The sequence below is a fragment of the Corapipo altera genome, unplaced genomic scaffold (genome assembly GCF_003945725.1).
Source record: "Corapipo altera isolate COAL_440 unplaced genomic scaffold, ASM394572v1 22b, whole genome shotgun sequence".
Classification (NCBI taxonomy): Eukaryota; Metazoa; Chordata; class Aves; order Passeriformes; family Pipridae; genus Corapipo; species Corapipo altera.
The window spans coordinates 3,391,960-3,419,613 of NW_020884876.1; the positions used below are offsets into that span (position 1 = coordinate 3,391,960).

A 27,654-nucleotide genomic window follows, 5' to 3' on the forward strand; every position below is an offset into this window, starting at 1 on the left:
AAAAACTGTTTCTTGTCTTAATGTATGTCAAGAGAATCACAGAATCATGTCGTTTGAAAGGGAACTCTTGAGATCATTTAGACTAACCCCCATGCTCAAGCAGTGTAAGCTAGAACCAGTTGTCCAGAACTGTGGTCATTAGATTTTTAATATCGCCACAGGTGGATATTCCAGAGCCTCTCTGGGCAACCTGTGCCAGTATTTGACCACTCACACAGTAAAAAAGTGTTGTATTCAGACAAACTCTCCTGTGTTTTTCTTTGTGCCCATTGCAACTTGACCTGGTGCTGGCCAATACTGGAAAGTCTGGCTCCCTCATCCTTGTTCCCTCGCATCAAGTATTTATAGAATTATAGAATAGCTTGGGTTGGAAGAGACCTTTAAAGTTCTTCTAGTACAACTTCCCTCATGATGAGTATGGATGATGCTCTGCCACTGAACTATACCCCCGCAACCCATTATGCCCATTGATGAACCTGAGCTTTTTCCTCCTTTTTCCTCTTTTTCAGCCTCTCCTCATACAAGAGATGCTTCAGTCCCTTAATTGTCTTTGTGCTGGACTCATTCCATTAAGTCCATGTCTCTCTTGTACTTGGGAGCCCAGACCTGGTCATGCAGTGCTCCAAATTATGGCCACACCAGTGCTGAATAGAGGGGAAGGATCACTTCCTTTGACCTGTAGGCATTGCTCTTCATAGCCCAGGATGGTGTTGGCCTTTGTTTCTCTGAAGGTGCACTGCTGGTTCATGGGCAGCTTGTTGTCCACCGGGACGCCAAGGGCCTTCTCTGCAGAGCTGCTTTCCAGCAGGTTGACCCTTAGTGTATATGATGCCTGAGTTTATTCTTCTTCACAGTCTTCTTTGGGACTTTGCATTTCCCCTTATTAACATTCATGAGGTTCCTCTTGAACCAGTTCTCCAACTTGTCAAGGTCCCACTGAGTGGCAGCACAACCACGTGGTGTTTCAGCCACTCCTTCCAGTTTTTCATCTGTGAACTTGCTGAGCTGCACTCTGTCACATCATTCAGATCATTAGTGAAGCTGTTAAACAGTATTAGCCCCAGTAATGATCCCTGGATTACACTACTTGTGACTTGCCTCCAATTGGACTTTGCGCTGCTGATCACCACCCTCCAAGCCTGGCCATTCAGTCAATTTTCAATCTCTCTCACTGTGTAATTATCTAGCCTTTAACTTGTCGGCTTGTCTATGAGGATGTTATAGGGTCAGCCTTACTAAAGTTGAGGTAAACAGCTTTAGCTGCTCTCTCCCTGCATCCAAGAGGCTAATTCACCTCATTTTAGAAGGTTATCAGTTTGGTAAAGCGTGATTTCCCCTTTGCAAACCCACACTGACTGCTCTCAATCACCCTCTTTCCCTTCATGTGCTTGGAAATGGTTTCCAGGATTATTTTCTCCATCTATCCATGGATATAAATTGCTGCTATATCGTTTGTCTGCGGTTGCAGAGCTCAGATAATAGATAGGAAAGCTGTTCTATTATGAATTTTATTTTAGAGACACTTAAATTATGAAATCCTGGATTTTCCAAAGTGTGTCTCAGTTATCTTATGGAGATTAAATTGAAAATTTGTCTTGCAGACAGTGAATGGGAGGAGGCATGGAAGAGGAGTGAGCAGAAATCCTGTAGAGCATTACAGAAAGTGAGGCTTTGGAGACTAAGGGAAGAGTTTATTTGGGATCTGTGGACAAAACATTGTGTTTGCAATAAATGCAAGACTGTCTGTTTTCAGTTTTCGTAAAGTCTCCTGTTTGAGCAGTTCTACATTGCAATTGACTTGATTGAAAAAATATGTCTAACATACCCAGTTAATGCTGATATTTATTTTTTTTATTAAAGCATAATGAAACCCTGAAGACTGACACAAAGCCAGTGGCCTTACAAAGGTTTGGCTATATTGCTTAAAATTTTTCCTTCAAAATTATTTACTTCTATTTTGGGTTTTTAAGATTGTGGCCAGACCAACAGGAATATGTGAGGCCAGTTCCCTTATTCCATTCAGTTGGATATTGCCTCACCAGGAGTGGATCTGGAGGATCTTGTGTGGGCAGGTGAGATGTTGCTTCCCAAACTAATAATGACAGAGAGGGAAAGACATTTGAAATCTGTCTGAAGATGCCTCAAAACAATGCATATTTTGATAGCTAATTTTCCTTTGCTTGCTAATCAAGGAAGACAAAAATCATTCCTGCTGCTCAGACATATATTTTTTTTCTTTAGTCTTTCCCTCAAACATCAGTATTCCTTCTCTTTTTTAGATGTGAGGAAGTCAGAAAAAAATCTAGGTGAAAAGGTAGTTGGGCAAAATGAAATTATGATGCTTTATAAATAATCCTGTTTTGTTTTGAATATACTGAATATACTTAGAGAAGTTATGTGTTTGGATGTGGTGTATGTAAAATCAAAGGTCTAAGAGAAAATTTAAAGATAACTGACAGAAGCTTTTTGCTCTTGTGATTGGAGGTTAAAAAAAATTCATTGTCAGCACCACATTGTTAATAGTGTTGAACAGCCTGATTACTGCAGCAATTAAAAAACAAAATTCTGAAAATTAGCTGTGCTGGCCAGATACAGAGAAAATAATTTTTTCTTATTACTATTGCCTGTTTGTGAAAATGCTAGTTAAGAATTCAATTACACTTACTCTTGTGAGAGCAAATGCATCAAACTTCCAAATTCTTTCTTTATTTATCTTTTATATCCCTCCTTGCAGTTTGGAATTTTGTCAGGGAACTGGCCTATGTATTTTCAGAAGTGGTTCTGAAATTTCTTCATCCTGTTCTGATCATTATCCTTGTCCTGCCTTTTCTGCAGTAGTTTATGACTTAGCTCAGTATTCCATCTGCTCTTTCTTTTTAATTTTGGTTTTTTTTGGTAAGCATTTTCCTGTAGTATAAGAATAATACATTTATCATGTCTTCTGTGAACAATTCTATTCTATTCCATCTCTTGCAAAGTGACTGCAGGCACGGAAGTGGAGAGTTTATCAGCCATAATGAGGTTGTTTGATACAATAAACAACTGAGAGATGAAAGCTTATCTGTTATGAATATGGTTTATCTCATGTTATGAGACACCTAGGATTTTGAATATGGACGAGTGACTGGTAGTTTAAGGTCAATCCTTATATAAAATTCAGTGCCTACCAAGAAATGTCTAAAACATGCTAGGCTGGTTTAACTGCTTTTCTGTTTGTGTTCAGTGCTGCTCTGTTTTGAAGAATGCTGTTAAGGAATATGCTGCTAGTTGCTCTCCCGCTAGAAAATATACAAAGTTTGTAGTGTAAGGAATCAGGTGAAATTCCGCAATTGCACTGGAGGATTTTTTTTTTTTAAGTAAGTTCAGAACTGGCATAATGTGCAGGCATCGTGTGATGTTTCTGAAAGCCTAGTTATCTTTAATTCAATACCATCCTGAATCTTAGAATTTGCTGTTGTGACAACTACCATGCTTGCATATCCCTAATTTAATTTACCTCTTAAGAACTTGGTGCATCTGTTTCAGGCGGCTAGTTTCTATTTTCATTCTTGCAGTAGAAGAAAGAAAACAAAAAGGAAGAGAAGAGAGAGTCATTGTTTTGTGATGACAGGACAAATGGTGTTGCTTTAGTTCTTCTTCTGTTGTACACAGACCTAAGAGTAATTTTGGAAATATTCTTCTGATTTAAGAGTTACGTCCACTGAGTCTCTCCTTGTAATAGTGCTTAGCATTTTGATTGTTCAACATTCAGGTAAAGCACAGTATATATAGATCTCTTGGGAAATAATGTTTTAACTCTGGAACACCCAGATTAATTTCAAATTTAATAGATACTGTTTGCCATTTTATTTTTCTGCATTGTCTTACTGGTTTTATTTTCCTATGGAAAGATTCTGATCTCACAGTTCTACAGTCAATTTTGCTTTGGCATCTAGTTCGTATTTTCCCAAGAGACATAGTTCTTGCTGATTACCCCTCATACCTGAAGGAAAATATAGTGTACATTTTAAGACTTGTTCCTGAAAAGTAGCTTCAGTTGGATGCTTACATAAGCAGACGGTGATGTACCCTGTTTTTTGAAGGCATTTCTGGTGCAGTGTGTCATTTGCCGGTCGAAACCATTAGCTGTCACTGTTTGTAATACTATTAGAGTTGGGGGTTTTGTTCTTCTTTTATTTCTTTTCTTTATTATATATTACAGTCTCCTTTCTGGATTGTTTTGTGTTTGTACTGGTTTAGGAAGATACTGTTTCTAGACATTCTGCAATATTTTTTCTCTTGTTTCTGGGCATTCTCAGAAGATGGTGTATCTTTATATAGGGACTTGGAAAACCATAGTCCTGTATCTAATGTACGAGGTTATTTGTGATTTTTCTAATATTTGCATATCTCTCAGCCCCATATGCTATCTTGTTTCTGTTAATACTTTCTTTCATCTCCCACATTCACAGTGCAGGATTAGATTGTACAGACCTCTTCTGAAATTATTTGCTGATTCACTTTTGTTTTGCCGTGTGAGTGAGATTGTGCATTCTGAAAAATAACACCATGGTATGGCATGGAACTTATTTTTACTGAATAATTTTATGTAAGCAGCTGTAAGACTTCTGGAATAGATGTCCTCTCATCCCCGTTAGATACACCAGGGGATTCCTTTGTCTCTCGCTGTTGATCTAAACCAGATGTAATCCCTCAGATCACATATGCTTATTCAGCATGATAATCATTCAAAAGAGAGGTTAGCTAACATGTTTGTTGTTGCTTCTGTTTTGTTAGCCAAAGTGGTGTCACTCTTTAAGGAATTGGACTGATTCTTATTGCTGAGTCTGGCCTTGACAACATGCCTATGCTCACTGCTTGTTGCATCCTTGACTCACTACAGTGCTTTTTATTTGATCTTTCTGTGTTTTTAGGCTTGTTGTACTCCTATTGCTGTTTAAGTCCTAGGGCTATCACAGTTAAATTAGAACTCTGGTTTGTTTGTTTTTTCTTGCATTTTATTTCGCTAGAAAGTCTTGTGAATCTTAGATCCGTATCTGATCTGATTTCTAACACAAATATTAGAGACTCAATTTATTGAAATTAGGATGAATACAAGAGCATTTTTCCCTCTTTAATGCTTTCTGATGTTCACTCTGGACAGCACGTTCTTCACAATTAATGTATTTAATTTTTCTATAGAAACCTGATCGGTAAAAAACTTGGGTTAAAAATGTATATGACAGAAAGGAAGCAAGGCAAATGCAGAGCCCAATTACCATTCCTTCTCCCATCCTCTTTTTTTTTTTTTTATTTCACTTAAAAGTATGAGTACACAATTAATGTAGAACTCCTAAGGAACTAGTACCTTGCAAAGCCAAAGGTATGTGATAGAAAATACGTCTATTTCATTGACATTACACCCATGTTCAGAGGCTGCTTCTTCTGCTCTCTCCTTTTAATCTGCCTTTGAATCTGTTGATCTGCCATGGCCACTGCTACTATTTTTTGTCAAGGGAGCCCTGCCTTTGACATTTTCAGACTTAGGATTTTATCTCAAAGATTTCAGAAAAACATGTCCACCAAGTGCAGTTTGCTTTATTGTTTAATTATTTCTTTGAAAACCTTTCCAGTTAAATGAAAAAACAGAGCCATAATTTCTCCAGCTGCTCAACCTTGTCATCAGGGACATGTTCCAGGGATAAGCAGGATTTAGCAGAGGTTAAGGGGGAACATTTGTACAAGAGCTACTTGTTAATATATTAGTGACGTTTGACAGAAGGATTCACTTTGGGCAGGAGCTAAGTGTGGGCTTGATACATCAGCTGATCTCTGACAATAAGCTCCATTCTAAACTAGATCTCTCGATCTTTTGAGGCTCATCAATTTCTAGAATAGAATTTACAGCTTTTTGAGATTATTAGGTAAATGCTTACTCTGATAAAAATTTAATGGAGGAAGTCCAGTATTCATAGTAATTTTCTGACCTCGAGAAAAGTGCAGTGGAACTACAATGTTAGCTTTTAGTACCTTGACAACTTCTTCAGAAATATGCTTTATTTGGCATAAGTTCTTGCACATAACCTGTGTCAGTTATGTCTTCCATATTAACTGCTAACACAGGATGTGATATAATGAAACCCAGAGCATATCTGAATTAGATTTGGCATTGCTGCAGGAAAGATCCAGTTAATGTCCTTGTGTAATGCTTATGTAATAGATTAGATTCTGTGCCTGACTATTCTAGTTGTCTGTGGTGGTATATAAAAAGCTTGCCAGCTTGTTAGTACTCAATTAGCTCATTCACCATGAGTAAACTAGTTTTCTAGCTTATAGGAGGAATGCGCTTCCAATCCTCTAATTGGTTTATGCGTATAATCTTTTCCACACACCAACAAGTGCAAAAGTTGACTTGCTAATAGAATCAGAGAATAAAGTGAGAGGGGAGAAAAGATAAAGAAAGATATAAACTCAAACTATATGGACAGTTTATATATTAATAGTACCATTTGTTGTTCCTTCAGTTCTTTTTTATTACTTGAGAAAACAGATAAATCTTAATATAGACAAGAAGAGATCACAGTCACCTAATGTATAAAAATGTTTGGTTTTTGAAATACACAGTTGCTGTCAAACTCTCAAACTAGCTTTTTGTGTAGATATTATTGTAACATTTTACAGATTTTCTTTTAAATGTTTTAAAAGGATGATAGTAGGCTTTAGTTATCAGTTTTTAAAAGGAAATTGTACATTTTATAAAACATATAAATCTGGTAAAAGAGAAAATTCTCTCTTTAGAAAGTACATTTGGAGATACCATGTCAATATTAGTTCAGGGTCATTGAAAAATTAGCCTCTTTTATGGCATAGAAGATGACCTTTTAGAGTTTTTAAATTAAAAAATATAATAATCTCATTATAATATTTTTAGTGGACCTACTGAGCAGGGGCTCTTGAAACAGAATTTCTTCAAGCGTTTCTTTAACTGTCGTCATTGTCAGGAGAGAACCAAGACAGTGCTGGGCCTTTGTTATTGTCTGGTTCCTCCCAGGGTAGGGGCTGTGAAAGTTAGAGGCAGAAGCACTGTGTCTGTCAAGAAATGTCATCCTGAGATGGGACATATACCTTCGAGACTTCAGCTGCTTCTCCAGCCTTTCTTACTAGTCTTTATGACATCAAAAACTGCAGCAATGCCTCTTCTAGAGAACTATGGTGATGCTGCACTTTAAATGTTATTGCGGCCCCTTGACTGACTTCCCATCTATAAAGAGTCTTGCCATTAATAAAACTTTGGAAATTCTTGCTCCAAAGTATCAAACCTTCAGTACTAAGGAAAACTTGGATGCTTTGTAAAGTTGTTGATAACATCTACTTCATGTTCTGCTTTATTTACTAGAAGCTGTTCTTAAAACTTTATAATTTTCTTTTTAGATGTTGAGATGTTTTATAGATATTTTACATCCAAATGTACATCTTCTAGTTTGCTAATCTCATAGTTATTACATGTTTAGAAGCCTACATTACATATGAGCATAGCAAATATAAAGTTTTTAGTTTAAGAACCAGTTTGAGAGTAAATATTAACTGAAAGCTTAATTCTACTACCAGAGTTTAAGGAGATCCTTGCTACATTAAGAAGAGAAAATAATTTTCCTGAAGACTTTTAGTGGTCTTTTTACTTTATTAATAATTCAAATTTGAAAAAATCACCACCAAGTTGCAATTGAAAAACTTTATGTAGGAAATCAGAGGCATGGTTTCACTTGACGTATGGTTTTAGCTCCTTTTCAACTTCAAGAGAATAGCTCAAAAAATAGGTTGTATTATTAAAAAATTGGCCAGATCAAAGAAAAAGATGTAGGTTCCTGTTGTAGCATGACTAGGTACACTTGTATTCTGCCAAAAGCTTTGCCCTATGCCAGTGAACCTCTTCTGTTCATTGGATAATGTCTTCCACACAAGTAATTTATATAACTGATTTCAAGATACACCGTGTAACTCTGAAGGAACTGCACCTTATGAATATTCTCAGGCTGGACACCCGGTTCTGACTGCTACTTGGTAGGAATGAATATTTTATGGTTTGCCTGTTCCTCTGAGCCTCTTTGCTCCCTTATAATCCCAGAAACATTTATTAAAGAAGCTTGATGTGTTTATTCTCCCCAAGCACACCAAGTCTCTGAGACAGAAAAGAATGGCACCTTGAAGAAGGGAAGGTTCCTGGGAGACCTCATTTCAGCCTTCTAGTACTTAAAGGGGACTTATGAAAAAGAGGGAGAGTGACTTTTTACGTGGGCAGATAGTGACAGAACAAGGGAGAATGGTTTTAAACTACAACATGAGAGATTTAGATTAGATTTTAGGAAAAAAACTCTTTACTGTGAGGGTGATGAGACATTGGAACAGGTTGCCCAGAGAAGTTGTGGATGTCCCATCCCTGGGGGTGTTCAAGGCCAGGTTGGATGGGCCCCTGAGCAGCCTGGTCTTGTGGGTGATATCCCTGCCCGTGGTGGAGGAGTTGGAACTAGATCATCTTTGAGGTCCTTTCCAACCCAAGCCTTTCTATGATTCTTGTAGGTTCTCCTTTAGGTGCTGACTTGATCAAAACAAGTAAATCTCTGAGAGCTTCCATTCTCTCTCAAAATGCAGGATACTTTGTTTTCCACAGAATGAGATAGTGTCTGAAAATGATGATGACCCTGACAGCACTCCTTGATTATGCTTTGTTGCTGTGGCCCATCCCCTATCCCATGACTCAGGGTGGATGTATTCCTCAGATGAGAATAAGACTGGTGTCTGTAAGCATAGGGGAGGAGACCTGACCTGCAATATGCTGAAGAGTTGAGAAATTTGCACTCTTAAAAAAAAAGACCCTGCAATGGGTGGCCAAAGTGGACTTTCTAGGATTGTAAAAGATTTGAAGGTTGATTGGAAAAAGCATTTTGGATTCACAATGAACATCTATTGTAATTTTTTCTTCAGCATAGTATTACAGTCACAGAAGAGCGTTCATCCGTGGAGCTGGAACTATGTTACAAGTTACAAAATGCTAAATCACTGGTTTTGAACAAATATCTTACTTCTCCAGTATTTATGTTCAGATCAAATCTCAGAAAAGTTATCCATTGGGTTTCACTTCAGTCAAGAAACTACACGTCCTATGTTATTTTTCTATGTAAGGACAACTTGGACATGTTATATATTGCCCACCCAACTATAATCCCAGGCCACACAGTTGAACTTCAGTCTTTATAGAAAGTTGTCATCCTGCATAACTGTGTGATTAGTTTGTTATACGGTCTGGATTAACAAAAGCGTAGAGAGCAGTGAGGGCCAACTGCTTTGCAATGGGAGGTGAGCCAGAAGCCGAGCATGGTTGCAAGACCCAGCAGAGGGAAGTGCCTGGATAGACAGGGAGCAGGACTATGGTGTCTGGGCATGGTGAGCAGGGCAGGTCTGGTCAGGCACCCAGGGTAATGCATTGCCCAGCAATCACCAGGCAAGCCCATAGTGAAGAGTCAGGGCTGAGGCCAGGCCAGGCAGTCAGCCTGTGTGTCAGGGTCTGGGTGTGAACCCACCACAGGGCTGGTGGCCCGGCACAGTCAGAGAGCATCAGGATCCATAGCTCATGTGGGAGACAAGTGGTAGTGGCTCAGCTTAAAAACAGCTTGTGTGAGAAAGGGGAGTCAGTGCTAGTGGGGCCTTCCCACAGCGCTGTCAGGAGGGCTCTCTCCAGAATCACCAGCACCCATACAGAGGGATAGAAATGTGTCTCTAGTAGGACATTTCCAGTGATGGATGTTCCTTTCTGTGCAGTGTCCAAACCTCATCCCTGTTTAGCAGTTTCCAGCACTGATTCCATGCCCAGTTCATAAGTCTGCTAAAGGTTCAAGTCACTTTCTGGATGTGACAAAGAATGTCTGTTGCTGTTGCAGAAAGCTTAGGAGAAAAACTCTTGGATGACTAGGAGTTCAGTTCTGCTGATAGACATGGAAGTTATTTCAGAGACAGATTCAGTTTTCTGCAGACTGTTAGTCCAAAGCTGTCTTCAGAATCTGAAGTTGTATTAGCATATATATTAGCTCGCTAGAAGTGATCCACCATTATGCAGTAATTTAGATCCAGTAGTATTGAAAGGTTAAATGTTCTCCTATGGTGCAAAAGTGAAACACGAGTCTTGCTTTAAGGTCACATGTTGCTTTATCTGATACTACTGCACAATATATTGCAATTAAGATGGATCCAAAACCATTCATCTTTTATAATACTTGTCATAAGGAAGAGGTCAGATGGATTTTATGAGCCTGTATTCTGCCAAGCATTGTGAAGACCACTCAAGACCAACAGAAATTTTTTGGACTGCGAAACCTTTTTGGAAGGTTACACATCCTCTCATATTGTCATAGTTATGTTCATCTATTTACCACAGTTTAGCAGATATTCTGCATGCTGTAGTTATAACAACAAAATTTGTTAAAATACATTAAATTATATTAAATATTCCATTTAAATTATCACTAGCAAAAAATCAAAATAAATTTGCAAGTTTATGATGCAGAGACTTCTGTGGTGCTCTCATGTGGTACAGGAAGGGATGACAAGAGCTTTCTGCTTTTTTATTATCATACCACTATCACTTACAGACATTTGTTTGAATGGAAGTCAAAATAAAGAGTCTGGGCTCTCCTTTGTTTAGTGTCTGTGCCCTAAAAAAGGGGATTGGCATCCATGAAATTTTTCAGAGACTCTGAGAAGGAAAGCCCATTATGAAGAGAAGACAGAAGTGCTAATTGTGGGAATAAGAATATTTCTTGTGTATGATACTCCTATATACCACAAATACAAAGCAATAGAAATTTAAAGTATGTTAGATCTTATGAAAAGGTGTTCTTCCTCTTAAAAAAGTACATATTTTAAAACTGTTTTGAAGGAGGGTTTCCCAGTAGCTTTAACAAGCTGTCATCAAACTTGGCAAAGAAATGCAATATATCTTTGCTTGATACTCAGTCCTTGAAATTGCCCCATGATGAAAAGAAGGCTTACCAATTAATTATTTTCCTCTCTTGTACTTCTTCCATATCCTTCCATCCCTATCTTATGATGTGCAAATGCTAGAAAATGTGGCTCAAAACCACTGGATGAGTATGGGAAATGAGCAGTGGCCCACTCGTATGGAGATTTCAAAATCTAGTCCCAACTTGCTATAGGGCTCATCATCATTGGATTTGTGGTGTGTGGTAGGAATGGCTGAGGTGAGGATTTTCTGTGTATCTTTAAATATCATAATTATACAGCTGTGTCCTTTTTTCCCACATTCATAATAGTTTGTTCTTGAGAAGATAATGCATCTGCCCATACCAGCATGTACAGGGATTTGTGGATTAACACTTTTGTAGCCATGTTTTTATCCTTAGAAGCTAGAACTATAAGAATTAGAAGTTAGTATTCAAAAATACTTTTTACCAGTACTCTGTAAAAAAAGGCTGCAGTTCACTCTAACTGGAGGAATTTTTACTCCTTTTACTTAAAATGAATTTGAATTTCAGTGATATATTTTGGATATATTGTCACATCTTTCAGGTGTTTGTGGAAGAATAATAAAAAAATGGTCACCAGCATCTCTGGTTTGCTTAAGAGAAGAGTATTTGGACCAAGTGTCCATTTCATTGCATTTATATTTTTGTTTCTTTGTGTGTCAGAAACCTGAGGGTAAGAGATGTGATTGACTTCTAGCCAAATCCTTTTCATCACACCTACATTTAGATGGACCCGTTACTATCAGTCAAGAGTTTCTGATTCTTTTCCCCCTCCTCTTACAGTTGTTAGTGGTTTTATTCATTTGCTATCTGTTTAATTAGATATTTGTAGACCTGTAAGCCCCTTTGCACACTTGGTGTACTGCAGCTAAAGGACCGAATCAAGTGGATTACATTTCTAATGTAAATAGTTGAATTGTTTTTCAGTTTAATGCATATTTATGTTTTATCTTAGTTAACAGAAAATCTGTAGAATTACCAGCAGATTATAACTATGGCAACAAGTACAGGGAATATAGAACAATTTCTTTTCAGTGTGTAATAGGCAAATGAGTCTCAGGCTTTGTTTTCGCTACTGATACTCTCTTCACAAGTCAGAACTGTTAACATGCAAAATCTGAAATATTTGGCAGTCTCATTTCCATGAAATGAGTACAATGGGGAATCATAGAATGATTAACAGTGGATGTTAAACAAGCTTGTGATTTGGAGAAATAGTCTAGAAAAGATTTGGTGAAATTCGTGAAATCACAGAGGATGGCTGCTTGTTATGTATGTGGTTGAAAAACAATGAAAACAAATAATTTAATTAGTGCCAGATTAGACTTTTATAGCATGGAAGTAATTATATTTTTCATAGCAATTAGCAATGACATATTCACAAATTTTAAGTTATTTTAATTAAAATTATAACAATCTGTATACACTTTCCACTACATACAATAGAAAGGCCCATCTTTAAACTTACAAACAGTTTCTCATTGAATTGCTCTAGTGAGCCTGATAAAACTTTAAGCCCTTTTTTCCATCTCAAAGCGAAAAGCTGTGTCAGTGATTGTTGTCATTGTTAATCATGGTTTCAGTTTCCTCTTTTAGAGATGTTTTTCCTCTACTGAAGTGTTCTATACAACCTGAGCCTCTCTCTCCCTTCGTATCCTCTGTCTCCACATAAGTACTCTTGGAAGCCTGTGGATGAGTTCTCTACCAGCAGAACCTGGTTGTAAGGGTTCATTGGCAGACCAGCAATCCCAGGTTCAAAGGTGACTGTTCAGTGAATTGGCATGGAGGAGAAAGAACTCACAGTTTTGTCTGCTGGTCATGAACAGTGGAAGTCCTTTGGCGCTTCACTACAGTTTTGCTCTTGTTCTCAAACAAAATACTTCTTCCATTCACTTTTCTGTAACTGTTATTTTTTCTCCTTTTCTTATCACTGAGAAAACAAAAGTCTCACTCTAGTGCTTGACAGGCTCTTCTGTAGCCACTGCTCATTGCAGTCTGTTTCCCTGCTTGTTGTGACTATTTAGCACAGTCATAAGAGTCAGGCCAGAGTCCAGGTCAGCAGACTGAATACATCCTTCCACTGGAGGAGGCAAAGCCCAATGCCTCAAGTGGAGAGCTTTTACTGTCTTATAACTGCTACCTCTGAGCACTCCCTGTGCAATCAGCCCTTGCTAGTTTAAGAGCATGAGTGTGAGCCTGAATTTACCCGGAGCTCAGGGAAAAGTAGGACAATTGAAGGTTTTTCATCCATAGCTGGTGCTGTGGTGGAATGGCTCCTTCTCCCCCAGGAACTTCTGCCAGCCTGGTAGCATTGCCACCATGGCTGAGGGAGACAACTTCACTACAGGAAGTAGAGGAGAGCTGACCACCTCTACAACCAGTAAGAATTTGATTCATCTGCTGAGCAGCATCCAGGGTCAACAATGTGATTATATTGATGAGTCGTCCTCATTCAGCTGAAGGGGATCATGGAAATCCTGTGTGAAACTAACCCTTCTGAAGAGAAAAAATCAGCTCTTTTTAGGAACTGATCCTCTGTTCAGACTGCTCATGGTGTTGGAGGATAAGCCAGTCATTGGTGAGCACCAAGCAGTGGGACAGAAAGGTGTTATAATCTTAACAGTTTGTTGGAGTAGAGATTGAGGAGGCAAGGTGAAGCCTGTTGACAGATTTAGAGGCTGAAGTTAATTCAACACCTCTATAGAACTGATAGCTGAGAAGAAAGTGGGGGATGCAGGTCTCCCACAGGAGATCCCACTGTTGCAAGCTGTATCTAGTCTTTATGTTCTTCTGTGTCCCACTAATCCTTATTTGTCTGTAAAGTCAAAAGCCTGGACCTAGTGAATTGTTTTGCCTATGTGTTAGCCCTGTGACCAGGGTAAGCTTGTAGAGGACTGTGGCTTTTCTACTTGTGCATGAGCCCCATTTCTGTTCTGAGGACTTTGATTAGGATCTCCTTCCTGGAGTGCCTGTAGCCTCTTTTGATTGGGAAGATTTAGTTAAGAATTGGGGAATGAGTCAAAACAGTGTTTGAAAAGAGTATCAGTAGCTAAGACAAAGTGAGGATAAATGTACCAAGTGTGAGTAAGGAAGTTTGACCTTTGGGCTTTTTTTGTTTTGCCAAATTTGTTACTAGGGGTCTTGGCTGGGACTTCATACATTCAAATAAATAACTTACAATTCAAATTTTTTATATAATGGCTCAATTTTTTAGTCTGTTGCAATTAATTTGAAGTGCATATATAAGAAAATAGCTTTAATCATACATTGAAAATTAATTAATTTTAGATTCAGCAATTCAGGTATTTATAAGAAGGGCCAAGACAGGTTTGCAGTGCAAAAGAAAAGTTTCTGGTAAAGTAGTCCAGCTTGATAGTCATTAAAGGATTACAAATGTTTAGAAATGTGTACAGATGACACAGAGTTCCTGCTTCAAAATTAGTCTAAATTAAAAGTGAATATTTATGTATATAGGTACTTTTTGGAATTTGAACAACAAAATGCTTAATTTTGTGGGTTTTATGTGTATATACTGAAATGAGACACACTACATATTTAACTAATACCATTAAATTTAAAAATGATGGCTACTGATCTGCTCAGCCGCCTGAGAAATGTGTGTGGCTCCAGCTTCCCTCTCAGCAAATCTCTTGTGGAGAAGTCCTGACTTCTGTATTTTGTTTGCAAAGTGAATAGTGACATGATAGCTTTCATGCAATTAGAAGACATTTTGTGGAGCTGTATCCCTTTTCTTAGAAGATGTTGCCTTGTAATTGAAAACGTGACTTTAGTTGTGGTATCCAGCCTACTGGTACTTTATGGCTGTGCCTGGCCATTTCAAGGTTAGTTTTCTTAGTTGAAGAAAAAAATTATGAAAACTTTTGATTAATCAGTTTGCATATTCATATGGTGCATTTCCCATTGGAATTGAAACAAAAAACCAAGAAAACCCACATACAAAGCAAACGGAAGGAGGGAGACTTAAGATGAATATTAATATGCGTTGGTAATGAGAATTACTGATAAGCAGGAGCATGTCTTCTGCAGTCGCTGGGTCGCTGCTGCCACCCGCTGGCGCTGGGCTGGGGCTGCCTACAGTCCACCCCGAGCTTGAGGAAAAGCCAGATGATTGAGATGCAAGTGACATTTTCTGGAATTGTGGCGGAAATAGGTATAATTTTTCTGAAGAACACTGGGACTGTTTAACATCTACAGTCTTATCTGACAACTGCCCCATTAATATAGCTCTAATAAGCGTTTTTGACTGATATTTTCTGTTTAGTTTTTTGATGATTTTGTTCCTTTTGTTGTTGTAATGATTGCATTTTTGAGAGTAGTATATATTAGGGTTAGCAATATTTCATTTGCAAAAAGCTTCTTATTGCAAACTGTCCATTTTAGTTATGTCTAAATATAAAATAGCACTTGTCTGTATAAGAAGACTCTCAGTTAATGTCTGTTTAGATAGTGACAAGAAGTCCACCCCAGAGCAACACAATACTAGTGAGACCTGGGAAGGTTACTTCAGCTATTAGAGAGACCTTCTTCTCCCCTTCAATTTACCCAGGTACCTCAGTCTCACTAAACTCCAGAGCAAACAGATGAGCTTGACAAGACGTTCTGAAGGCCAACATGTTTTGAACCTTTCTGGTGAAAGTATTGCAAAATTGAGGTACGCTGGTATTGAGCTTTCTGCCAGGATCTCCCATTATTTGTAGACTGAGTGAGATTTTGCTGGGCACTGGCCTCATTGCAGCACAATGTCACTTAGAAGCATTTTAGGCCTTAACTGCTCTTTAGAATTATTTATTAGGATGTCTGTGGTTTAATACAAAGATGCATGTCTATTTAACCTCAGCATATATGTGAGCTTTGTGACTCTACTGCTCGTTATCTAACCCATTTTAAGGTATTGCTTTTTTAAGTTAAGATAGAGACTACACAAATGTGAATTATTAGATATTGTAATGATTAATAGCCAGGTTTTGATTGGAAATCTTAAGCGAGCTTCTACTTAATTGCATTAAAATGTTTTAGCTGTCTCAAATTTCTCAGCCTCGGTGTCAGTCTCAAATCTTGCAGTCCTATCCTCTGTCCCATACATGGGCTTATGTTACAAGCATCCAAGGCTCTCTCTTGTTATATGAGTTGTTATTAAAGGAGACAAGTATGAAGATGGACAGTAGATTTTTCTGGGAAATTAGGAAGGAATATTTCCATACAAGTAAAAACTTATATTTTTACTTGCAGAGTGACTCTATTTTTTGTGAAGTTTTATTCTGGTAAAGAGTAAAATGACAACAGAGTCCAACATAGACATCTCTGTGAGTGAATCCTTTTTTTCTTGAAGGAGCTCAGTGTAAGACTGAGGTTGCTCTTCTTTGTTTCTGGAAGCTAACTAAAGCAGAGGTAAAGGGAATCAAACAAATAATAGAATTTTTCATTTAATGGAAATAACATTTTCTATTTCTGCTGAAATTATCTTTCTGGCATCATTTCAGTGGCTCATAGACAGAGAGAGTTTAAAATTTTCTTAGCATATGAATTCAAGGTGGAACTGGGGTTGGAGTTGATTTATTAGTCTCCAAAATAAATAGATAAGATTCTGGGTGTGGTAGCCTATTACATCTCAGTATAAAAGATTCTATCTTTTATACCGACACTGAGTGCTGCTGACATCCATAAGACTTCTTACACAGTTTTACAGCTTGTCTGGATCTGACTGGTGTAGAGAGGTGATAGGAAGGAATACAGGAGGGCTTGGCAGCCTCCCAGCCCTTACATTATCTCACGTGGGAGTGCATGTCACACCAGGCTGTGCAATGGAGGGGAAAAAGACAATCAAGATGCCCCCTATATGTTTGGGTATGTTTCTGGGGATGGTGGGTCTTGCAAATTATATCGTGCATATAGCAGATGCTGTGGCTGAAAGGCAGGCGCTGGTAAGGAAGGTGTATTGAATCAATAAATTTTGGATAAGTTAAATCTTTTTTGTTATTGTTGTTTAAAAAGCAGTGGAAGAAGCCCCTCATAAGGAAATAAGAAGAGATGCAAACAAGTGAAAGAAATGCAAGCTATTAGTTGCATGCTACAGTTTGCCGGTGGAAAGGTGTAGTATTCCCTTTCTCCCACGGTGTGGTGCTGAGAGAAGCTTCAAGTCTGCAGCAGAGGCCCAGGAATGGCTGCAGTGCCCTGTCTTGAGTTTCTGAGCCTTGAACAGGCTTTACAAGAGCAGAGGCATCATCTCCCTCGGACAAAAGAGCAGTTTGATGCTTATTTCTGTGATGTACTGTTAATTCCTTACTAATAATATACTTCAGTATAGGCAGTAATTCAGTAAATCTAAAGTCACAAGGGTTACTTTTGAAAGCTGTGGGATAGCAGCTCAAGTCTGACAGTTTTGTCACTTTATGTTCCTGTTTTTTTGGTTTTGCCTTCTCTTCTTCCTTTCAGTGACTGAATCTTTGTTACTTGTTTTGTGTGTCTCAGTCTGAGACTGTGGCTTTACAAATTATTTTACTAGTGACTGATCCAGGTATCAACCCTGGCCCCCCTTTCAGCTGTGCATTATCACCTCCTTGCTGAAAATTACCACCCTGACTGTTTATTCTGCTACAATAGCAGTTTACTTGATTGCTCTATCTGCTAAAGCTTTGTAATAAAAAAATTCCATTTTATGATGGGGATTTTTTTCCCTACATGCTTTATGCTACTCTTCTGTTTTTAAATTTAGGATAATTTCACAGGTCTGTTTAAGACAGTGGTGAAACAAATATTAATATTTAGCAGAACTGAGATAATGGTAATTTCTGCAGCTGGCTGAAGGGTTAATTACATAATAAAAAGACAAAAGTACCTTTCTGTTCCCTATACATGACCTTATTTATTTCCTATATATATTCCGATATATTCCCTACATGTGAAATTTTTTTTGGACAATGTTATGTTCTAGTTCAAGGCTAAATTTTGGAAAAGGAACCTTGCAGCTCTTTACAGCTTACTTTCAGAAACTCGTGGGATGCTCTGTGACGTTGATCCCATCCTGTAAACCTCATGGGATACGATTTGAATCATTTCTGTGCCTGCAGACAGGAGACAGCCTTTCTAAGCACACTGCAGTTTTTCAAGAACAAGAAGGTATTAGGATTTTCACTGGTTGAAACTCTTGTGTTAGAAATTACTATAAAGTCAAATTTATGACAAACATATAGGTGCAGTGTCAGCATTAAGTATTTATCATGAACAGAGTACTCGTCTGCACTTCTGATCCAAATAACATTGACTATGATTAGGAAAAAAGTATGATTGAACCAAGATTTCAACAGATATCTAAATTGTCACTTTTTATTTTGGATGTATACCTGTGGAACTTCCAGATGAGAGATCTTGAGTCATTGTTAATTAGTTTCTCATAAAACGAAGGGTTTTCTTCAGCTCCAAATTAAGAAGACCATATTGTGATTTCTAAGACAAACATATGAATAGAGATTCTGTCTATTTTCTCTGAATTACTCACTATAGAAGTGCGTTATGTAATATATTTTGTGTTGAATCTCATCAAATAATAAAGAAATTTCTAAAATAGGATTTGTATCGGATTTTTCCTTATTTCAGTCGCAGTGTACCCAAAATGGATTTGCTGCTTTCCTAAATCACTTTAGCATGAGTGAGCTCCATTCCAGATTGACAAAAACATGGGGAGTCATTTCTATCTAATATTTTCCTGATGCTTTCCTTTCTTTTCATAGCTTTGAAGTTCATTTCATGAAATCTTATAGGGTCTTTGTTTTGATTATTTGATGGTATACTAGAGTTGCTTTATTGACAAAATTGATCAAAATGAGAGTTGCACTGGTATTTTAAAAATAAAGACAATAATTTGTATTCTAAACAGAATTTCCAAGAATGTGGATGAATTTATATTGGTTAATTAAATTGGGAAACAAAAGTGTTGAAGCTAACATACATTTTGTTAAAAATAGGGCACTATGGGTTTCTGTTTGTTATACTTTTTTTTTTTTTTAAGAAGAGCTGAAATTAACTTGCAGCTGAAATTTCAAATACTTGAGATTTCTGAAATTTGAATTTTAGGACAAGCTTCATGTTTCCCTGCATATATCAAATATAATAAGAATACCTATACAGCCCAATCTGTTGAAATTGAGGAATAACCATTCCCTTATTCTGAAATGCATCTATTTGCTGTTTTACATTCTTCCTGTTATTTCAAGGGACAGTCAGGGACTACTAATTGCAGCTTTGTAAGGAATTATATTTTTTTCCTTTCATGTGTGTAACAAATAGTGTTTGAGAATGGACTGCATGTGTTTCATAATCAAGCTTCTCTACTTTAGTGGGTGAAAATAAGCTTACCACAAGACATGAAAAAATAGAATACAACAAGAGCAGTTACTGGGGTAGTACAATATTCCTTCCCTTCTGTACCTTGCTCATCTCTAATATCCTTTATGCAACCTCATAAATTTTATTGTAAATGATTATAGCAGTACTACTCCACATAACAATTTGTAACTTGTTTATAGTCCTTCTTACCTACTTTCCATATACTGATGGATAACTGATATGTTTGCCTCAGTTTACGTTAAATTCTCAGGGCTCTGGTGTAGTGCCCTGAGAAAGCTCATTCTGAATAGGCACTAGAAATCTCTGTATGCATCCAGTTAATTTTTTCATTTGAGAGCATGCTTATTGTAGGCTTGGAATATTGCTTTTGGGAATCCAAAAGCTTATTACTGAAAAAACTAACATTAATTTAGAGGTCAAACCAATTATGCTTACTGCATTCTGTAAAACAGAAGTGACTTTCTGGTAAAGTTTCTGTGAGTTGATTTATAACTCACTAATTATATTTCAGTAGAGATTTCTATTTTACCGGTAGCATTACAATATAGTCTAAATACATGGTAAATTACCAGTTTAGTTTATCCACAATTATTTGTCTAAAATTATTTAGGAACTTTGTCTAAGCCAGAAATATTACCGGGTTCTCTGTTTTCCAAAGGTTTTCTTTTTTTTTTTGTTTATTTGTTTTTCTGGTTTACGTTATGATTGATTTATACTGTTTGTTTTTTTTTAGCTATGAAAACATGCAGGTCTTTAAGATACCATGAAAATACTGACTCGTCTCCATCCAATCACTGACAAATGTATTACTGCCCATTATAACATGCACTTGTAGCTGCATCTGGTATTCAGCATTAGCTTCAGAAGAATTCAACTATGAGAATACTGCATAACAATAGATGACAATTTTTGTTGATTTCTACTGTTTTTGTTAAATCTCCTTTAAATGTTTGATTTGTTCTCTCTGTTGTTCCAGGGCTCAGTAAAGTTGTAACAGGAATGGGTTAGTTCCTGATCTGGTAGCCACTACAATATTTGGAAGTGGATTGACCACTAAAGCAGTTTCAGAATTTTTGGATTTCTTTGGTCACAGAGAACATGGTTCATCCTTTGCCATTCTTCAACTTTTTCATACTAGATCCAGAAAGGATTTAACCTGTCATGGGCTTTTCTAATTTATTGTTTTCTTTTTGTTTTTTAAATGAATTCATTTTTTAGTAAATTAGATTTTCAGCCAGTTAGGTCACATACTACATCAGATCTATACTTTTAGCTGTTGTATTAACAGGGGAGGCAAAATTGCTGTTTAACAAAAAGTAGAAATTCTATAAATGCTTTTTGAATTTTATAATAATCTGAAAGTAATTCCATTTGGTCTTTTGGCACTTGAGTTGCTTTGGAATCCAGCCAGTATTTCAGAGCCTCAGTGACTGAAACAATCCAGTATTGCAGGCCATTCTTGGGCCTGTAAAAATTACTGTGGGTGGCTCATCTTCACGTGCATATTTAGGGGGTACACAATGTCCCGATCATTTTCCTTCAGAACCATTAAAAAAACTGCAACATTTTAACATTAATTAAAAATCGTATGAATAGTCACAAAGTCTTTCAGAAAAGAAGGTTTTCTCTGCTAGTTTAGGACCACTACCAAAACAGTCTGTCTTTCTGCAAACGTATATCCTATTAAAGATGAGATTTTATCAGTAATTCCCTTAATTTGTTTACTCATTATTTGAGTTGCCTTCAAACTAATTTGGCACTAGGTATCTGTTCATCTTGAAAGTGATTTGGAAGTACACGTTGATCAGGGCACAGTGAGTTTAACCCAGTCAACAAATCAAACATAACCAATTGGAAATAGTATGTGATAAAGCCAATGCATTTGTTTATTGTAGATTGTATTGGTCTTCCACTGAAATACAAAATCTCTTGTAACAGGAACACTGATGTTATTGATACATGATTATTTCCTGTTTTAATTGAAATCAATTTCTGATAATGACAGGAACCATCTCTTCTTGATACACCTTATTATTAATTTCCATGCAGTTCTTTCTATGTTACTTGTACAAAGTATTTTAATGATAGCATTGTTAGGAATAAAATTACTATTATATTTACCTAATCCTTTCAGGAAGCTGTGCCAACAGATACCATAAGAGAGAATAACCCCTTGAATTTCATCTACCTTCTCCTGGTTAGGCAGTTGCCTGCTCACAGCCAAATGAATATTCATTCATAGTGAATGAATATGCTGTGTCTGGGAATAATGGCTGTGTTGCACTTGGAACAGAGTCATGTAATTTTTCCAGTTCTGGTATTGCAAATATTGCTTCAGTTCAAATGTCTTCACTATACTTCTCTTTTTGGCATGGTTACATAGAACTGAACCAGATCAGCAGCATATATATATATATAACATGGACATACCTAGAAAAAACAGAGCTGCTCCTCATATTCTCTTTGAAATTATATATAAAAGAAAGATTTTGTATTTATTTTAATTTATAGCTTTACTGATTATGCTCTGTGTGAAGTTGTTTTACATAATATACTGAAAATTGTAATCAACAAAGCTGTTCATTAAAGATGATGCAGAACTGCTTTTGCACCAATGAAATGTTGAAGGATGTCTCTTAGAGCACTGTTATGGTGCATTTAGGTAGAGATTCCAATTCATAAAACACACTATGCTGTGAGGCAAATAAAATTCCCATATGATATATGCAGATGTGTAAAAGCAAGAAAATAAAAAGCTTATGCATGAAGCACTATCAGCTGCTACCTTATTTTGAAATAAAATTCTGGTCCATACAGGTTGTCTCTGTCAGAAAAAGGATGAAATTCCACATCTTAAGGGTATTCCCCACATTTATTGACAAATAATTAAAAGTACCCCAGAGAACCAAAACACAATTCTTTCCTTAATCACAAGAAGATACATGCATTTTTTAGAATTTCAAGAATCCCAGTCAACACTTACACTAAAAAAAAGTTATTGCTTATGGTAATCCTATGAGATCACAGTTTTACAGGATCACTGTTTGGTGGGAAAGCCCTTTCAAAGCTTCTTGCACTTCTGTACAATTACCCACTATGTCAAGTTGTGTTTTTGAAGCCATGCTGGGTATATAACAAAGATGCAGATAGGAATGAGCAGCTGGGGGCAGCAGAAACAAGGCAGGATTGCTCTTAGCATGGAATTAAGGCCTGAAAGCTTTTATAACTGCATTTTGATGTTACCTTTCTAGAGTTTGTTCTTGTTTTTTCTGCCTCTCTCTCATTGAAATAATATCCATAACAGCCCCCATTATTTTAATGATGTTTAAAATAACCTGCCTGTACTGTTCTCTACAAGACCCACTCCTCTCTGTTAATGTTAGAATTGCCATTACCTTTTGCAAACCTGTCCCTATTTTCCAGCAGGGACTACAGCCTTCTAGTAGCTACTGTTCAAATTCGTGACATTCCAGAACAGAGCGTCTCTCATTTCAATGGTACTAGCAGAATCAAACTCTTTGTATCGGGTTTTGAATAGTGTGCTTGTTTAAAAGTAAACTGGCAGGAGAAATTAACCCAACTCTAGAGAGACTCTGCTATGGGAAAGCTGAAGTCAAGCTGGTAAGGAAACCTGGTCTGACTGGGTGTGTAGCTGCGAAGGGGCCTTGGTCCCAGCTCAGGTAGTGCGAGTGTGACTGCCAGAGTGGCTCCTGGATGGTCAGACAGGAAAGTTTCCTTAACAGTTTTAGGGGAACAAGTTTGTTCAAAATGAAAGCCTAAGCAGAACTCAGATGTGTGCAGTATGAATCTTGGGAAGAGCTGAGAGCTTGCATCATTTGATAACAAGTCTGTGTATGCCTCTGATTATCCATTATCCATATATTTCAGCTGTGAGAAATCTCTCCTTTATTTGTGAGAGCAAGAACTGATTGATAAAGAACATCTGACAAAGTAACAGATATTTTTATGAAGACTAGGATATGCAAAGCAAATGTGTCTAGGCAATATTCAGAAAGATCAAAAGCTTGTTTTCTTCATTATGCTATTAGGCACTGAAAGGGAAACAATACATTTTGCATCAAAGTAGCACACTCTCATTGCAGCATGAATAAAAGACTCTAATTTATAGCAGTTACTGAACTTCTGGCCTGCGAACTGTATGAGCTGAAGGATGAATTTGTCTCAGGTCTGTAAAGTTTTCATACAGTTATGCTGAGCATGTAGTTCTGCAAACTACTGCTGAGTCTGTCCATCTCCAGGAAATGGTGAATTTGATTTCTGAGAGTCTCAAAACTCATACCAAGCCACAGTTCTTAAAATGCTAGACAGCCCTAGTTTCAAAAATAAGTGCTTTCATTATAAACAATGTAGCAATTGCTTTTGCTTTTAAATGAAAAGAATATAAAAATAATATCAAAACAGAACACTGGACTATTTGGTATGTCATGGTGTAATCTGACAACTTGATAATATAAACAACACTATGCATTGACACCATCCAATAACATATATAATATGTACCTGTATGTACCTGTAGTAGAAAAAGATAATTATAAGCTTAAAATCACTTTTATCATGTCATTTTTAATTGTATTTCAAAGGACATATTGAGAGTACTCAGATTTATTATGAATTGAAATGAGGTCAGATTTTGAAATGCCTTTGTTTCCTGTGGAAATTTGAAGTGCTAAATCAGTTTTATTTGTAGAGAAACTTTGTAACTAATTAGATGTCAGACTAGTTACTAGAACTCGTTTTCAAAAATCCAGAAAAGGAAGCTGTCACTTTGAGTTCCTGAAATTATTTTCTGTATATGTGATGCAGTTTGTACATCTTTGTAGTTTGTACATCTTTATAGTCAATCTACTCTTTACTCAATCATCGTCATGCATATGTAAATTTGTCTTTGTTGGTTATGTTTTTTTCCCCCCAATCATAAATAATAGATATACCAAACATTGCTTTCCTCCTACTGTTCATACAGGAGAAACCATGGTAAAACACGTTCTTTGAGAAGTCAGAATCCTGAACTATTAGGCTATAGTTACTTTGCATGTCCATGTAATGTGCAGGAGAAAACATGATTATGGTGGGACTTGTTGATCTTAGAGGTCTTTTCCAACCTAAAGGATTCTATGATTATATGATTAATTGGAAATTATGCTACTAAACCCTTCTGTTCTGACTGATTTACTTGATTAGCCTGCACACAATTTTCAACATTGGTCTTTCGGTTTCAGTTTAGATAATTACATTGACAAAGATTGTTAAAACTGCTATGGTGCAGTTTCCCTATTACAGAGAAGTTAGGAGACTTGTGTTTACATGCATTCAAATTCTGATTGAATTAAATGTAAATCTCAAAACTTGCAACTAGTATACCTTTGCCAATAGTATGAGAAAATAACGTATCTCAGTCTAGTGAAGTTACAGGCATTTCTTGTGGGCATTTTTACATTATTTTATCGGTGTACCTCCGCTGATCTTTTTATTGCTCTGAAAGAGCAACAAGAACCCCTGAAAAGACTCTGAGTGAAATATAGCCAATGGGATTTGACTTTGGAAATACTTGCACAGTATTTAGTGAAAAAATGCCAGTGTGCTGAGGATTCATTAAGTGTTGTAAGTTGCCTTTCCTCCAGGCCACAGCTTCATTTGAGAAAACTATGTGTTCAGGCTCTGAAATAACCTGTGGTAATGTGTTTTATTCAACAAAGACATCCTAGTGAAAAATCTGCTAGTTTTTTTCCCCCTGTATCTTTGTCCTTTGAAATCTTTTAAAGAATTTTAAAGAACCTGTCACTTAACAATTTGGAAGTGCATCAAATACGTCCATTTTTCATACAGAGTAAACTCTTGCCAGGAAAATTTAATAAAGTAATTTGCTGAAGCAGAAGAATATTGGTAATGTTGGATGCACTCAGTATATCTAGCCAACATACAATACTGGCAGCTAGATAAATACTTTTTCTAGATAAAAAGAGAATTTTAGATGTAAATGTCTAAGTGATTCTTATGTGCCTATATTTTAAAAAAACCCCAACATCTAGGATATCATCACCTGGCAATTAGAAAGAAACTGATTCCTACAGTATCTTACAAGGCAAGGCGTCTTAGAAGATTTTTTGTTTGCATTCTCAGTATTCCAGATTTTCCTCTGCCATGGCAAAACAGCGTTATAGCATTTTCTGTCAAATAAAATTCAAAATATTAATTCATAAGAACCAAAGGCTTTTTCTGAAAGAGGCTGGTTTTTGCTGAGTTGTTTTCTCGACTTAATTTTCAGTTTCTTTACAATAGTGCTTTTTGAAAAGTTTCTTCCTTTTAACTAGAGTGAAAAATGGTGGAGATTCAGAAGGTCTAATGAAATTTTCAGTTTAAAATTTTGACTGAACCAATCCAATTACCTATTTAGGAAACAAGGAAAAAGAGGAAAGAGGGAGGGATTTCTAAAATTTTTCCCCTTACTTTCAGATTTTTTATCCCATTGTAGTTTGAGGTTTCATTTTTGCATCAAAAATACCTTTACGACTGGTTTGAGGTTTCCAAATGATCTGACAGATCTAGCTATGGAGCTTGCTACCCACCAAAACTGTCAAGGGAACCATTGCTGGTTTTCTGTTGTAGTCATTATTCTTCCATCTGTAAAGTGGTGAGCTGATGGAGGAATAGCATATATGAATGTTTTGCATGAAAGCTTGTTGTGCTGGTCCAGTAGAATTGTAGCAGCTGGGACATGGAAAGGCCATGAACAATGAAGAGGCATAAGTTTAGATATACTGGATTTTCAAAACTAATGTAAGGTCCAGATCTTCAGATCATACTAATGAACAGCTATGATGACTTCCTTGGAACTGTGTTGGCACTTCATGATGGTCTCAAAGGATAATGGTATTTTAAAATCCCATCACTGTTGTGAGAAATAACTGGTAAACAGCTTTTTCTGCCCTAAAATTAGTTTAGTAAGAAAGCTGCATCAAAACTGAGATCAGGATTTCAAATAATACTGGAGTATGTCAGTATACTTATATGGGTGGAATTGGAAATCAAGATTAAGAAATTATATAACTATATATTCATTATGTTTGCAAAATATGAATATGGAAACACAGGAAAATATGAGAGTTTTTATGTATTTGTTTTCCTACCACATGTCTGTGTTAGAAACCTATGCCACAAAGAGCACAATTGGTGATTTTATATTTTCCCTCTTGTACAGGGATGTGTAAAGCACAGACTAGAAGTCAAGTGTTGTAAATTAGACTTAGCTGATATAATAGCAAATGAATGTGCTGTATCCAGAATTTCCTTACATGTAGTAACCTGTGTATTCATAATGCACATTTTCATATACGTATTTGTTTTAAAGACTGTGGCAATCCAACTATTTTCTTACCAGGTGGTCTTTCAGGTAATTTGATGCTTTTTTTTCCCAGGTGGTGCTCTATCAAATAAGTTTTGATATTATTACTGGAAGTTCTTATCCATTCAGGTACATTTAATTTTCATTGTGTAATTTGTCTATATAATCATAAGATGCTTTAGATTGTAATCCTTTACATGTTAGGACAGCTGGCCACCAAGTAAAAATGTTTTCTAAGGCAGGAAGATATAAAAGGTGCCCAATCAAGCAACAGGAAGAGAAGTGGTCTTAGAGAAAGCCTCCTGAGAGAAGCTGCTAAGCCTCTGGTTTCTTAGACTTTGTTCTCTTCTGTTTTGTTGGACTGTAGGTACAATGGATTTATATGTATTTGCAAAATTAAATTGTGTCAGATTAATTCTCACAAAAGCCTTATCTTAGTATTTTACCATTTGAATCTTCACCTGTTTTAGGTTGGATGATAACTTGGTGAAATGCTTAGTACTTTGGAAGGTTAGTGGCTTAAGTGCTAACTTGGTTATATTGAGACTGTTAAAGTCTTTCTTTCCAGTGATGAAATAACCTTGATATATTTAAATAACCTTTAAAGGGTTTGTCAAATTGCCAACTATATTTGTTCAGCAAGTAGTTGGATTGCTATGGAAGCATACTGTGCTTTCAGAAAAGGCTGATTCAGAAAAGACATAATTTCTCATTCCTTCAATTGCTGGGCTATGGTGAGCACAGTGAGGTGAGCACTTGTTTGAGCAGCTGCTGCCAATAATATGCTTGTCTGAATGCTGTGCTAGCTGCTGGAAGTTCTGTAATCATATTACCGCAGTACGTACTTCTCTTTGGAGGTGAGGAGGCTGTGAAGCTTTAAACCTTGCATCAGTTAGTATTCTATTTGCTGTT

At 36.8% G+C, this 27,654-nt stretch overlaps 1 protein-coding gene across 6 annotated transcripts in view; it reads left to right on the forward strand.

Moving 5' to 3' along the window:
* Positions 1 to 27,654, forward strand: part of TRMT9B (tRNA methyltransferase 9B (putative)) — a 124,135-nt gene that overhangs the window by 27,280 nt on the left and 69,201 nt on the right. For all 6 annotated transcript variants that reach the window (XM_027636193.1, XM_027636195.1, XM_027636194.1 and 3 more), the window contains one exon: positions 26,816 to 26,871. The gene's annotated coding sequence lies outside the window, so the exon portion shown is untranslated. The remainder of the gene's footprint in view (positions 1 to 26,815; positions 26,872 to 27,654) is intronic.